The 14116-nt window shown below is 44.2% G+C and overlaps 1 protein-coding gene across 1 annotated transcript in view; it reads left to right on the top strand.

The window, feature by feature from the left end:
* TAOK1 (TAO kinase 1) overlaps window positions 1–14116 on the top strand; it is a 161332-nt gene that overhangs the window by 48311 nt on the left and 98905 nt on the right. The window contains exon 2 of the mRNA XM_073565475.1: window positions 8394–8487. The gene's annotated coding sequence lies outside the window, so the exon portion shown is untranslated. The remainder of the gene's footprint in view (window positions 1–8393; window positions 8488–14116) is intronic.

The raw sequence follows: 14116 nt of genomic DNA, 5'->3' as shown, positions 1-14116 counted from the left end.
GTGAGTATCATGGATTTTATTATTTTTAGGTCACCGATGCCTCATGTACATTTTGTTGGATAAACAATAGATCATTTGTAGAGGAGGTCGCCACATGCCTCTGTGCATTATTTTGGGTGGTCCTTTATCCCCTCCTGCATTTAGAGAACTTTTATTTTTGCTGTTGCTTCCCCCGTGTGGCGTTTCATCATGTGTATACTAATGTTTTGCACATAATGTCCTGTTGAACGTGCCTGACTTTTTTCTTTGCTGTGTTGTACCAGATAGGACTGAACGACCCCCTTCCATGCCTCTACTAGCATATGTAAGCTATGCTTCTTCAGGACTAGCCACTGCATTAAGATAGATTTTGGAAGGCAGAAGTATTTCATACAAGCGTATTCATTAATACAGGGTGTGGCAGCTATTGCAGCACGGCGCTTACTCATTTTGGAATGAAATCTGATTATACTAGCAATCACAAATATAAAAAAAAAAAACACATTTTGCACAGATAACACCTACTGTGTTTATGTAATTCTTTATCCGGTTAGTGTTGAGCTGCTTGGTTTAATGTTCTTAAGGGATATGATGTTTTTAGTTTATATTACCGTATGCTCTTTTTTTTTATAATATGGTCATATAGTAATTGGTGCAAAATGATGATGCATAGATTCCTGTTTATGGTTTTTGTTCGATTATTTTTTTTTTTTGGCTCATAGACACTTTTATCTACTTGGTAATGTACAGCAAGCACCACTGCATAAGGTTCATCCACACTGACATGTGTAATACTTGAAGGCTAGATATGGCAGATGGCTAGCACTCGACTAGTGTAATGAATAAACGGTGCTAGTGAAAGGGAGCCTCTGGTCCCGTAAATGTGAAGTCAATATAGAATCACTGCACACGTAAATTATGCTAAAGTGAGCTTTTTATTATTTAATTGACGGTGATGAAGCAACAGCTGACGTTTCGGCCTAACAACGGCCTTTATCACATAGTCGCCCTTTTGAAGTAGAGTTTTGGTAGTCACCGGTTGATTATCACTGCTAGGCAATATTTCAAAAAATGCAGATTATCAAACGTTGGTGGCGCAGTGGGGGATGCAGGCCCCATCGCCAGAAACGTGGTAACAGTGTAAGGGGGCATTTGGGATCGCAGTGCAGCAAGGGCTCCAGTGTGGTGTCAAGCGCAAGAGAAAATCCATCTACAAGAATGGTTCCTCCTTTAAACTCTGCACCCCTTCCATCTGTCAGGATGGTAAATGATCTAGGTGAAAGTCCACTTTGTAATTAGGGCTCCTTGTTCTCTTCTCTTCTTAGGGAAGGAAAAGTACAGGCAAAACTAAGCATAGGATCTGTGCACTCTGTACGGAAGAGTTACTCACTACGTGGGAAATAAGACTGTCTGTTCTCTGCAGAAGTTGCAATCTGTGATAAGACCCCGGGATTTGCCTCAGACCTTAGGTCTTTAATTAAAACGCAGGTAGAAAACACCTTCAGGTCCCTTCAGGATGCAGGGAAAAAACGGCGCAAAACTAGACACGGGTCTGGGGGTAGAAGTGGATGCAGCTGTTTTCCTTTAACGCAAACAGCCTCATCAAGGCGGTCAGAGCCACCATGAGACTGGTAGACCCTCACCCCAAAAAACCTGTGCAAGACATTGTTTGGTGGACTAGACCAAAAATAGAGGAGGTCCTTTCCACTAAATGAGAAAATCCAATCCCTAATTAAAAGGGAGCGGAAAAAGCAAGAAAGGAAGGACCTTCTTGCCCCAATAAAGAAATATATCCATTTGATGATCCGGCGTGTTCTTTTTGGGAGAAGGTGCCAAAACTAGATGTCGCAATTGCCAAAGCCTCCAAAAGGTTTTTCCCTTCCCTTTGAGGATATGGGGGTGTTAAAGGATCCCATGGACAAAATAGCAGATACATTCCTGAAGGGTTCATGGTAGGCCGCCGGGGGAGGGCTAAAACCTGCAGTAGCTGCCACCTGTACGGCCGGGTATCTAATGGTCTGGCTGGACCAGCTGGAATCACAGCTGAGAGAGAAAACCTATAGAGACACTGTTATGTTCTCTACCTGTAATGAAGGGGGCTGCTGCCTTTTTGGTGGACGCATCAGCGGACTCGGTCAGGCTAGCTGCTAAATCGGCAGCCTTCTCCCCAACACAGCCCGGCGAGCCCTCTGGCTTAAGTGTTGGCCTTGAGATTTCCAGACAAAGTCAAAGTTGTGTTCCATCCCCTTTGAGGGTGAATTCTTGTTTGGCCCCATGCTGGATGATACTTTGGATAAAGCAGGTGACAAAAAGAAACGCTTCCCTATTCTCCCTATCCTCCATCTTACAAGAGGTCCTTTCGGAGTAAGAAATTTATTCGGAGAAAGCCCCCAAGAACCCAGGATAAGTGGGAAGATAGGAGTAAGAACAAGGGATTCCTGTTCAGCAGGTGCCCCAATGACAATAAAAAGCCAACCCAATGAGGATTTTCCCCAGGTAAGGGGAAGGTTATCTTTCTCCTGGCCTGGGAATAAATATCCAACAGCTCTTGGATACTCAACCTGATAAAATCAGGTTTAAGACTGTTTCCACTCTCCTCCTCATCCATCTTTCATAGTGACACATCGGAGATCCTCAAACGGGAATAGCTAGCCTTTGAACAGGAGATTTTGGGTCTGGTAGGGAAGGCAGTTCTTCAGGAGACCCCTCACAGAGAAAAAGGCGAAGGATTCTACTCCCCCTTTTCCTGAGGAGAAAACCGGATGGAACGTTCAGAACGATCATAAATTTAAGGAAACTGAACAAACTTCTAAAGGTTCAAACCTTCAAGATGGAAACAATAAAGACATCAGTGAAAATGCTGTTTCCATTCTGTTTCATGACTGTTCTGGACCTAAAAGATGCATAATATCACATCCCCTTCCACAAAGACCATCGGAAATTCCTCAGGGTGGCGGTCCTAATACAGGGGGTGATAAGACACTATCAGTTCACAGACCTTCCATTTGGTCTAGCCATAGCTTCACAGGTATTCACCAAGGTAGTGGCGGAGGTGATGGCACATTTAAGGGAATAAGATCCTGCTTGTCCCTTATCTAGACTATTTCCTGATAATAGGCAACTCCCCCCAACATTGCAAAAAACAGTTAGAGAGTCATGAGTTCCTTAACCATTTTCGGCTGGCTTTTGAACTTAGGGAAATCCAAAATTGTGTCCCGAGCCAGGTACAAGAATACCTGGGTATCATACTAGATTAAAGCAAACAGGAGTGTCGCCTCCCGATAAGGTTCAGAAAATCGTAGGGCTGGTATCTCAAGTAAGGGACCTCCCCTCTACAACTTTGCGGAGGGCGATGTCCCTCCTAGGGTCCTTGACATCCTGTATGTATTCCATATGTTCAGTGGGCTCCGGTACACACCAGAGAGTTACAGTGGGAAATATTGACAGCAGAAAACTCTCTTAGAGGAAATGTAGGTGGTCAGTCAATCATATAATCAAAAACGGCATTCTCGCTCGAAAGGTGGATGAGGATAGACAACTTAACCCGGGGCATTCCTTGGGTAATTCCAATCTCTCGGGTCTTGACAACGGACGCAAGCCCCATGGGTTGGGGGGCTCACCTGAACGACCAGATAGCTCAGTGGTTCTGGACAAAGGAATTAAGATCAGTATCCTCAAACTGAAAAAACTATTGGAAGTCAAGTTCACTCTCTTAGAATTCTTGAGCACCCTGCAGTCGCACCATGTGAGAGTATTCTTGGACAACCGGGTTGTTAGCTCATTTAAATCACCAGGGAGGAACCCTGTCCCGCCAGCTTATGGAAATAACAAAGTCAATTTCCTGTTAACCGAGGACAACTTGGGGTCTCTGACTGCACTCCATATAAGGTAGGTAGAGAATCGCAGGGAGGATTTCCTAAGTCAGACTCAGCTGAGACAGGGGGAGTGAGAACTGAATTAGGCGGTGTTTTTTCAGATTGCAGAAAGGTGGGGTTACCCGGCCATAGATCTGTTTGCCAACAGTCTTAACAGGAAGGTAGACGGTTTCTGCTCAATAGGACCCATGGGGAAACCAGTTGCATTGGATGTCTTCATGATTCCATGGGACCAGCATGTAGCATATGCCTTTCCTCCAATTGCCCTTATTCCGGAAGTTTTGAGGAAAATATGGGAGAACAGAGCAAGAGTGATCTTGGTGGCCCCCTTCTGGCCAAGGATGCATGGTTTACTTGGCTGAGAATGATGTCCATCCCCGACCCTTGGGGTACTTTTTGATAATCTGGACCTTCTTTCCCAGGGACCAGTGCTTCATCCTCAGGTAACAAACTTGCACATGAGAACCTGGAACTGGAAGGGCTCTCCTAAGTAACAAGGGGTTTTTAGCAAACCTTTTTTCACTTTCCAACAAAGTAGAAAGCCTGTGTACACCAAACTGTATGGGAAGACCTGGAGGAAATTCCTTTCAGGTTTCAAGTTATAAGGGGGGGGGGGGGGTTCCACTAACAGCCATCTTAGCGTTTCTGTAGAAGGGATTGGAACGGGCGCTGGCCACAAGTACGTTAAAAGTTCAAGTTGCAGCTTTAGGGGCCCTGTATATTTAGGACCTGGCTGGGAGTCTATGGATATCCAGGTTCATCAAAGCATCAGCCAGGTCTAGACCCATCCCCTCTGTGTACTCTTCTGCGGGATTTAAACTTGGTCCTTACAGCCCTAACCAAACCTCCCATTGAACCCCTGTCAGAGGCTTCGCTGTGAGTCCTGTCCCTTAAAACATCACTTCATGCTTTATCGGCCTGCCCACCCTTCACACAAATTTTAGATAGGGTTTTTCTTAAAATTGACCCAGTCTACCTTCCAAAAGTGGCGTCATGATTTCACAGATCTCAGGAGATATCCCTTCTTTTTGTCCCAATCCCAAAATTAGGAAAGAGAAAGTACACACACTAGAAGTCAGAAGGTGCCTAATCCAGTACTTAGCGGCCACATGGGAGTGTAGGAAGGATTGGTCTCTGTGTGCTTTCAGGCTCCTCAAAAGGGGCAAAAAGCTTCTAAGGGCACACTGGCAAGATGGATAAGGGACGCCATTACCATGTCATACTCCTCGCATGGGGCAGCCACCCCGGAGAAAATAAAAGCTCATTTAACAAGAGCGGTGGCAGCCTCCTGGGCAGAAAGAGCCGGTGCTTCAATAGAGCAGATATGTAGAGGCGCTACGAGATCTTCTCCCTCTACGTTCTTTAACCACTATCGGCTGGATCTAGCCTCTTCTTCAGACCTCACCTTTGGGAGAAGGGTTCTGGAAGCGGTGGTCCCTTCCTAATGTACACTCTCTGCAATTGTCTCCGTTGTGCCGTCATGGGGGAAGGAGAAAGACGTAGTTACTTGCCGATAATGGGATTTCTCAGCGCCCATGATGGCACTCGTACATTCCCTCCCTTCACGTGTGGGTGTGCACACTTAGTTTCGTTAACGTTATTACTTAGAGGTAGTCACGCGGGGCTTCTGTTTAAGCTTTATAGTAATGTTAAATATTTATGTTATTAATCTGGAGGTCCTCTTGTGCTCTGTTAACAAGTGATGCGGGAGAGAGGTACCGCTTTTTTGTCTGTAGGTTTCCTGTCCTTGATGGGCGGATGCCCTCTCTCCGTGGTGCGTCATGGGCTCTGAGAAATCCTGTTATCGGCAAGTAACTACATCTTTTGTCAGTTTGCAGTATGTTTTTCTTTGAATAGGCCTTGAAGGAGACTTGTCCAAAAAAAAAACAAACACAAAAAAACTGCACCAAAGTAGTGCATTCTCTGACTTTGCACACACATTGCATTGTCTGTATGGAAAATGGTACATGTGGATTGGTGTATTAATTTATTAGGTCATGGTTCAGTGTGACTAAAGGGCCCGTTACACATAGCGATATCGCTATAACGTCACTGGTTTTGTGACGTTATAGCGATATTGCTAGCGATATCGCTACATGTGATACTTACCTCCGACCGGCTCCCCCGCTGTCTGTCGCTGATCGCGCGAGAATGTCCTGGGCCGTTTCTCGTCGGCCACTTCCTGCTGGGCTTCCTGTGGCGCCGACGAGCGACGCGTGGAGGCGGGTGGGAGGACGTCAGGATCGCCGCGTCTGAAAGGTAAGTAGCGACCCCCGACCCCTGCTATGTCGCTGGTGAGATCTGCCTGTGTGGCAGCTCACTAGCGACCACTTAGCGATGCACCAGCGATCCACATCGTTGTCGGGATCGCTGGTGCATCGCTAAGTGTAACTGTACCCTTACAGATCTATATGGATGACTTTAGGAACATTTCATAGTACCTGGTTTTGAGCCAATCATTAATTGTTATCGTTCTGTGGAGCAGTGACCTTCGTGACCACTCGTCTTTGTTGTACACACAAACTTTACTTGAACTTTTAGCTTTTGGTTAAAGTTTGAAGCTTTATTGTAAACCTGAAAAAAATTATGTTGCCAAACTTCCACTTTTGAATGAAATCCTTCCATTTTGGCCTAAGTTTAAAGCACTTAATAGTGCTTTTAAACTTGTTTTGTTTTGAACCTCTGCAAAAAAAAAAAAAAAAAAAAGTTTTCAAATGCCACTTACAGCAATGGGTCCCAATGGTAGACAGATGGCCCTTTCATTCTTTATTTATTTTTTTTATCTTGTAAGTGAATTTATCCCCAGATTTTTGCTACCTTTTGGCTTCTTTTACACACACCGTGTTTTTGCGGGCTGTTTTTGTGTCCCTGCCCCAATAGATTTCTATGGGGCCGTAAAATCTGCCCGCAAAAATTCCATGGTGCGCCGCACGGCCGTGAGGGCCGTATTTCCGGCCATGGAAAAAGATCGAGCCTGCTCAATCTTCTTCATGGAGTACGGACACGGCCCCCATTGAAAATCAATGAGGCCGCAAAAACAAACAGAAGTTTGTTTTTTGCGGTGCACCGTCACTTCCGGTTTTGCAGAATGACGTTTTTTCCCCAATACCATTTCCATAGTATTGGAAACATGAAAAACGGCGATCCGCAAGTTTTTTGCTGTCCTTTATTGGGGCGATACGGTCTGCAAAAAACCCGGTAAGTGTAAAGAAAAAAAAAAAAAAAGCCTTATCAGAGCAGCATTATGTAGCAGCAGAGACCCTGATTCCAGCGATGTCACCTACTGGGCTGCTTGCTGTTCATTCAATGAAATCTGTTTTAACTGCAGATCTGTCAGTTCTCTGAATGCTGAGCTCTGTATGACCCCTCACACACCACTAATTGGCAGCTTTCTGTGTACACTGTGCATAGGCAGAAAGAAACTTTGCCCAAAATGCAAGAATTTCATTCAAAAGTGCAAGTTTGGCGACAGGATTTTGTCAGGATTACAGTGAGCTTCAAACGATAAACAATCAGGCATTTTTGGGCTTGCACAGGGCTTATGAATATGGAGAATAACTTGACAGCAGGTTTAATCGTCGTCTATTGATCTCTTACTGATAAAACCGTGATGATATTCAGTATATCCAGGTAAAAAGCTTACTACTGTTACTTGTGCAAGAAAAGACCCCTTCTCCCACAATGTATACAGACTAGCTGTCAATCACCATGAAAGGGAAATCTTTGCAGGCTTTCTATATGAATTTTTATACGCTCTAACCGCCAGTCGCCATATGTGCAGGGAAGCCAGGACTTGTGGGCTTTCTATGAATCCTGGCAGCAAATAAACTGCTTTACATAGTACATGAAATCTTTGACAAATATATTCTGATTTCCTCCCCATCCCCTTTTTCTATGCTGCCCTTAAATAAGGAAGTGTAGACCTTCCAGGGACTCCTTAAAAAATGTCTACGGCGTCATTTACATTCCTTGCTGTTTTCATACAGCCTTTGTATCCTTTCCCTAGCGCAGTATTAATAGATCTGCCCGATCTGTTTCCTCCTGTCACAAAGTATGAGAATATTTGCAACTCTGGAATCTTGATGAGCAGGAAATCAATTATCCAAGTAACGTTTGGCATCTAATAGAGCGAATTCTGATTCATGCCGTCAAGTGTGTTCAGAGTAAATATCTACCTGTGCAGATCGACGTCTATATAAAAAATTGAGTAATTTTGTAAATAGGCGTGCAGATCCCAAACTGCAAATTATAGGCTAAACATTATAGTGTTCGATGCTGGTTCTTTGTCCGCACCGAGCACCTTGTGGCCATTTTTTTTTTTCATGATGGTAATTGTCGTCTTTACAGCCGTGATTTTAAAGGGTTCATCTCCAGCTGACGCTGTAGGATGGTGTCTGACAACAAACTTCTCATCGTTTGCTGTGACAACCACCTGAGATGTTAATGCAGAATTGCATTTCATTACCAGTGCGTGATAAGTGGTGTAACACATTTATTCCTTTGTGGCGTGTCTAATAATGTTTGTATTCCTCCATACAGATATATCGAGGGAAGTGGCTTCAAGAAAAATCTAACGTGGATAATTCCTAATTCGGTTTTGATTTGGTTACAGTAAATCTGATGCCTCTCGTCGGTGAGTTTCATACAAGACATTTTCTTCTTATATAGGCTCTGGGTTCTATTAAATGTTTGCTTTCTCTTTTCTTTTTAATCTAAATGATTTCACCAATCCTGCTTTTGTGTGGTCGCCTCATTGCCCTTCTCATTCTAGGTCAAATCCTACCCAGATTTAAGTTCCTGCCTACTTTAATCAGAAGAGTAGGGCAAGTAATTTCTTAGTCCTTTGCGATATCCAGAAAAAGGAACTCTAGTATCTGACCTGCTTTCTTGTAAAACTCAAGGATTTGGCTACCTTTTTCTACATGGTGCACTGCCATGGGTTATTTTTTAAATGGGCAACCAGAGAAATAACATGAAATTCCTTGTCTGACATGTGTAATGGAGCCCCTATGTACTATGATATTTATTATACTGGTTGCTATACCACTGCACCACTATGGCTGAATACATTTTTGCCTATGAGGCTGCTGAGTCTGGGCCAGGAGACATGCACATGTCCTGACATCATGGTCCACCCACGGACTGTGATTTGGGCCTTGGGCTGCGTTAACGCACAATAAATTTGTGATGTGGATTCCTCTTTACATTTAGATGGTGTTTTTTAAAAATCTCATTCATATACATATTGGACAAAACCAGAGTGGAGTTGAAAGCACACCGTGGCCTTCATATATTTGACTCCTCAATTATAGGGGTTATATCGGCAGTAAATTCACAGCACAACTTGCCGAAACATCTGCAGATACACCTGAAGGTTTGCGATGTCGCTTGCAAGGAAAAAAATTTGACACTTTCCTTTCTGCATTTACATAAAAGAATCTGCAACCAGTAAATATATACATTGTTGATTCTATCCTTATAAAACAGAAAATGTGAGTCAGATGAAAACCCCTCTCTGCACCCCGCTGAGGAACACAAAACACGTTTTAGGAAAGCTTTTGTTAGGAGGTGAATATTCTCCTTGGGACATCATCTTGTTCTATAAGCTGAAAGTATCTAATTGTTTTTGGAAAATTGCAAAAATAGCTTAGTTTTGTTTTAGTTCCCTATGGCATCTAAATGTTGCACTTAATTGTTCGTTACAAGGGTCAGAAAGGAAGTATAGGTTATTTGTGCAGTAACCCTTTAAACCTCATTTTAATATGGCCTTTAACCCCTTAATGACCACCGATATTCTTTTTAATTGCAGCAGTTAAGGGTAACTTATTCCTCAGCGCTGCTTTTTAACGGGGCTGAGAAATAAGGGTATAGCGCTCCCCAGTGTCGGAAACCAGGGGTAACTGAGACCTTGGAAAACATGGTCAGAGCCAGTTTTCCGGTCCCCTGTCCCCGTTGAATAACAGCGATCATTAAAAAAAAAAAAAAAAAAAAAAAAAAAAGAAGCAGATTTTCAATTAATTTCGATCTCCTCTGATATGATCTAGCATATCAGTGGAGAGAGAAATGGGGTCCCCTGAGCACCCCTGGTACCTCTGCCATCCCTGGTCCTGCCTGCTCTGTCCCCCAGCCCTCCACATCATCTTCCCGGAAAAAAATGGCTGGTGCATGAGCAGTGCATCCGCCGAGATCTGCCTGCCTGTACCCGGCAACAATAGGAGATTTTTCCTATTTGTTCATTTTGGTCACTGTGATGGGGTCTATCACAGTGATCAAAATTAAAAATAGTAAATTAAACCCCCTTTGTCACCCCCTTAGTTAGATAAATGTAACATTAAAAAGGCCTGTGTTGGGGCTTGGCCTGTGGGCTTTCCACTGCTTAGGCACATCGGGGGGGGGGGGGGTCTCGATTCCAACCAATTTTGCGTTCAAAAAAGCCCAACAGTCCTCCCTCCCTTCTGAGCACTGACATGCATCCAAAAAGTGGATTTCCCCCACATATGGAGTATTAGTGTGCTCAGGAGAAATTGCACAACAAATTTTATGGTCCATTTTCTCCAGATACCCTTATGAAAATAAAGTTTGGGTTTAAAGGGAAGGTGCCATCCCAAAAATTTTTTTTCAGCAATTGAAAAAATGTAAAGAATTAATGTTTACATTTTCTTAAATATTATCATTTGTTTTTAATTTTGTAAAATATGAAAAATAATTCTAAAAAGTTTGGCATTTCCACTTGTTAACACTAGGGGGAGCCGCTACTGAAATTTGGCACAAAAACGTAGTGCAACTAGCTCACATTACTGCCCTGCAGTAATTATGGGTGGAATCTGCTGACATGGGTGTGATGTCACTCCTCTCCTCCCCTTCTGGGTGTTTGCTAAGGGAAAAGAGAGGATGACAGTTAGGAACACAGTGAGAAGCCATTTTGATGGGGCCTGCAAAGTTACTGACTGTCCTTGATGACCTGTTCTGATCCAGACTTTGCATGCAGTCAGCAGAAATGTTTCCTGGATTTCTGTGGAGCAGACAAGCAGACGCTCCATCCAGGTGTATAAAACACAGTGCTCTATGTACAATCCCTGGCACCGAACAGGTGCCCCCCCTCCCTCCCATAGACCAGCACACTGCTCTCCTGAAATACTCTGTGCTGCTGTCACCCTGCTCCTTCCACCATATATCAGGACCCTGTCTCCTCGCTTTCACACATCGCCAGGACAGGATCTGAGGAGAGGAATGGGGTCTTTGGTCACCGAGGATGGCAGGCAGCAAGGATTCTGGGAGCAGGGTGACAGCAGCACAACGTATTTCAGGAGAGCAGTGTGCTGGTCTATGGGGGGCACAGAGGGAGATATATAGGGGGGGAGCAGGGTGACAGCACCACAGAAATCCAGGAAACATTTCTGCTGATTGATGGCCTGTTCTGATCCAGACTTGGCATGCAAAGACCCCATTCCCCTCCTCAGATCCTGGCGATGTGTGAAAGCGAGATGACAGGCGCAATGCGGGGTGACGCTGGGAAGCAGGCTGGGGGGAAATGTAGCCATATAGTAATGATAAAAATGAGACCCCTCCCCTGACTGCACTTAACTATTACCCCAGACCCGGGTTCAGGTGCTCAGCCAGAACCACCCTAGAATGGGTCCCCTTTTAGCAGATAATACCACCATATTCTTCACACATAATACCGCCATATAGTTCATACACAATACCACCATGTAGATCACACATAAAACCAGCAGGGTGACAGCAGCACAGAGTATTTCAGGAGAGCAGTATCACACAGGATAGGATTAGATACACGGCTCAGAAGTCAGTATCACAGGAGAGGATTAGATACAGAGCTCAGCAGTCAGTATCACACAGGATAGGATTAGATACATGGCTCAGAAGTCAGTATCACACAGGAGAGGATTAGATCCACGGCTCAGAAGTCATTATCACAGGAGAGAATTAGATACACAGCTCAGCAGTCAGTATCACACAGAAGAGGATTAGATACACAGCTCAGCAGACAGTATCACACAGGATAGGATTAGATACACGGCTCAGCAGACAGTATCACACAGGATGGGATTAGATACATGGCTCAGCAGACAGTATCACACAGGAGAGGATTAGATACACGGCTCAGCAGACAGTATCACACAGGAGAGGATTAGATACACGGCTCAGCAGACAGTATCACACAGGAGAGGATTAGATACATGGCTCAGCAGACTGTATCACACAGGAGAGGATTAGATACACGGCTCAGCAGTCAGTATCACACAGGATAGGATTAGATGTCCAGCAGATGGCCAAGTGTTTTGAAAGAGCAGGGGCAGCAGCTGGTCGGGTGTTTTGGAAAGAGCAGCTCGGTCTCCAGGAGCTCGTCCTGCATCCTCTCCTGCAGCTGGAGTGAACATCCAAGCCCTGTTATGCTGGAACAGTACAGCATCCAGGGTTTGCAATAGAGTGTAAATGGAGCTAAAAGGAAAGCACTGGGCTCTAATAAAATGGTGCCTGGCCACACCTACAGCTGTGAATTGAGCTGCCACAGAGGTGTGCCCAGTTCACTCCTGATGCTGCTGCAATGATACAGATAGGGGTCGGGAGCTGACTCTTGTCTCTTATGCCCTGGGACTGCCGTAAATAAGCATGGAAAGTGTAGTTCAGCAGCCAGAAAGGTAAGATGGCAGCCCCCAGTGGCTGCATTAATACAGTAAAAAAAACACAAAAACCATACACACCACTGAGTGAAGCTTAGGGGACAATATCTTTTTATACTATTTTCTTGTTTACATTAAATTATGAAAAAACACGGCACCTTCCCTTTAAAGTAAATTTCTTGTGAAAAAAGTAAAAAGTTAATTTTTTCCTTCCACATTGCTTTAGTTCTCTTGAAGCACCTGAAGAGTTAATAAACTTCTTGAATGTGGTTTTGAGCACCTTGAGGTATGCGGTTTTTAGAATAGTGTCACTTTTTGGTATTTTCTGTCATATTGACTCCTCAGTCAATTCAAATGGTCCCTAAAAAAATAGTTTTTTAAGTGTTGGAAAAACAATAAATCTCTGGTCAACTTTTAACTCTTATACCGTCCTAACAAAAAAAAAAAATGGTTTCCAAAATTGTGCTGATGTAAAGTTTACATGTGGGAAATGTTATTTATTAATTATTTTGTGTGACATAACTCTGATTTAAGGGCACAAAAATGAAGTGTGAAAATTGCTAAATTTTCAAAATATTTGTCAAGTTTCCGTTTTATTCATAAGCAAGTCATATTGGCGAAATTTTACCTCTAACATGAAGTACAATATGTCACGAAAAAACAATCTCAGAATCAATGGGATGCGTTGAAGCGTTCCAGAGCTATAACGTCATGAAGTGACAGTGGTCAGAGTTGTAAAAATTGACTCGGTCACAAAGGGGTTAAAATGCCAGTCCACGGTTTTTGTTTATAATTTTACAGCTGGAATGGTGTCACTAATGTAAGTTTCCAGTCCCTAGTAATATACTCATCAGCCACCGTCTTCATGTGTTATCTGCGCCGCTGCGGTTGGTCTCCTGCAAGTTGTGACCTGCCGGATCACTTCACTGTTTGCTGGGTTGAGCCGTAAGTCACAGCTCAATATAAGTCTATATAAGGGTTGGCCAGGACTATAGTCGTGGTAGAGAGACTAAGGCATCAGTGTCCCGGCCTTCCCTCACAAAAAAATTGCAATCCACTGTTCGGCGTACCTGCTTCTCCAGGTTCGGATCCCCCTGGGCACTTCCCAAGCGGTGATTGGCCCTCTCCAAGGCGACTCCCAGTAACTGAGATACAGTCCATGGTAACTTGAATGGTTTCTTTACCGATAACTAAACACAATATATCTACAGTTGGCACATCATAGGTTACACATTCGTCTTTGCTTTCCCTACTTTGCTGACGCTTCTGTACGGCACATGCCCGGACCGGACAGTCTTAGACTGCTTCCCAGCTTCTTTCTGGCCTAACCTCGCCATGATGACAATTCTTCTGCCTGTTTCGCCCCAGACTTGAAATCATCCGCCACCTGGTTTAGTTGCCTCGGGAAAAGCATCCGACAAGTGTGTTGCTCCCTGTGAAGCTCCAGCATCTTCCTGTTCCTCACTCCGTCCGACTCCCGCCCTAAGAGCGTCCGCCCAGGCTACGAGTCACCACATCTTCTCTACTGCTTTTGGTCCACTAAACTGATGCCCAATAACCGTGGATAAACTTGGGCTGTCGCTTCTTAACATTGCGTGGCTGCCAAGCAGTCCTGGG

Source organism: Dendrobates tinctorius, unplaced genomic scaffold (assembly GCF_039654945.1).
Source record: "Dendrobates tinctorius isolate UK_male_01 unplaced genomic scaffold, ASM3965494v1 ptg000016l, whole genome shotgun sequence".
Classification (NCBI taxonomy): domain Eukaryota; kingdom Metazoa; phylum Chordata; class Amphibia; order Anura; family Dendrobatidae; genus Dendrobates; species Dendrobates tinctorius.
The sequence above is the reverse complement of the archived record's forward strand: the minus strand, read 5'-3'. Positions and strand labels throughout refer to the sequence as shown.